Below are 620 nucleotides of genomic sequence, written 5' to 3'. Positions count from 1 at the left end.
GTAATGTAAATACAGAATATTTAAAACAAAGGTACTTAATATTTCTGGTATTTGTAACCGAAAAAAAAAACTTGGAACCGGAAACGTTATTCAAGAAGTTATGATAACGGGAACCGATACTTGTACAGTTAGTATGTAATTATAATTATTATAATTATAGACGGCTTTGGCGAGAACATTCAAATAGGCCGCCATGTTAGTTTGGCATTTCCGCTACGACAGAATATGGTCAAATATTCCGGTGTGACTTGAAGTTGGCGTTAGCCCGCCAAGCTAGTAGGAGGCTAAATCATTACAAATAGGCTAAAACAAGCTGCGAGAACGTACTTCCGCCCCGCGATTGACAGTTGCTTGCCTATCCTATCTTGACAACAGGCGCTTATAGTAAAATCTACGTTACGCGCTGTCTAGTTATAACCATATATATAAGAGAAGGGTTATAACCATATACAGTGTGTAAAGCGATGGAGTATACAAGAGGGAATTTTTTTTAAATATTGATTTATGAAAAAAATTTATTCTTAATGATATTTTTTGCTTGCTTTGAAAGTACCAATAACTTTTCGATGATCTAAAATTTATTTATAGAAATCTGGAAAAATAATAAAATTAATTTTTTT

Source organism: Photinus pyralis, unplaced genomic scaffold, assembly GCF_008802855.1.
Source record: "Photinus pyralis isolate 1611_PpyrPB1 unplaced genomic scaffold, Ppyr1.3 Ppyr1.4_LG6, whole genome shotgun sequence".
Lineage (NCBI taxonomy): Eukaryota > Metazoa > Arthropoda > Insecta > Coleoptera > Lampyridae > Photinus > Photinus pyralis.
Note: the sequence above shows the minus strand (reverse complement) of the source record.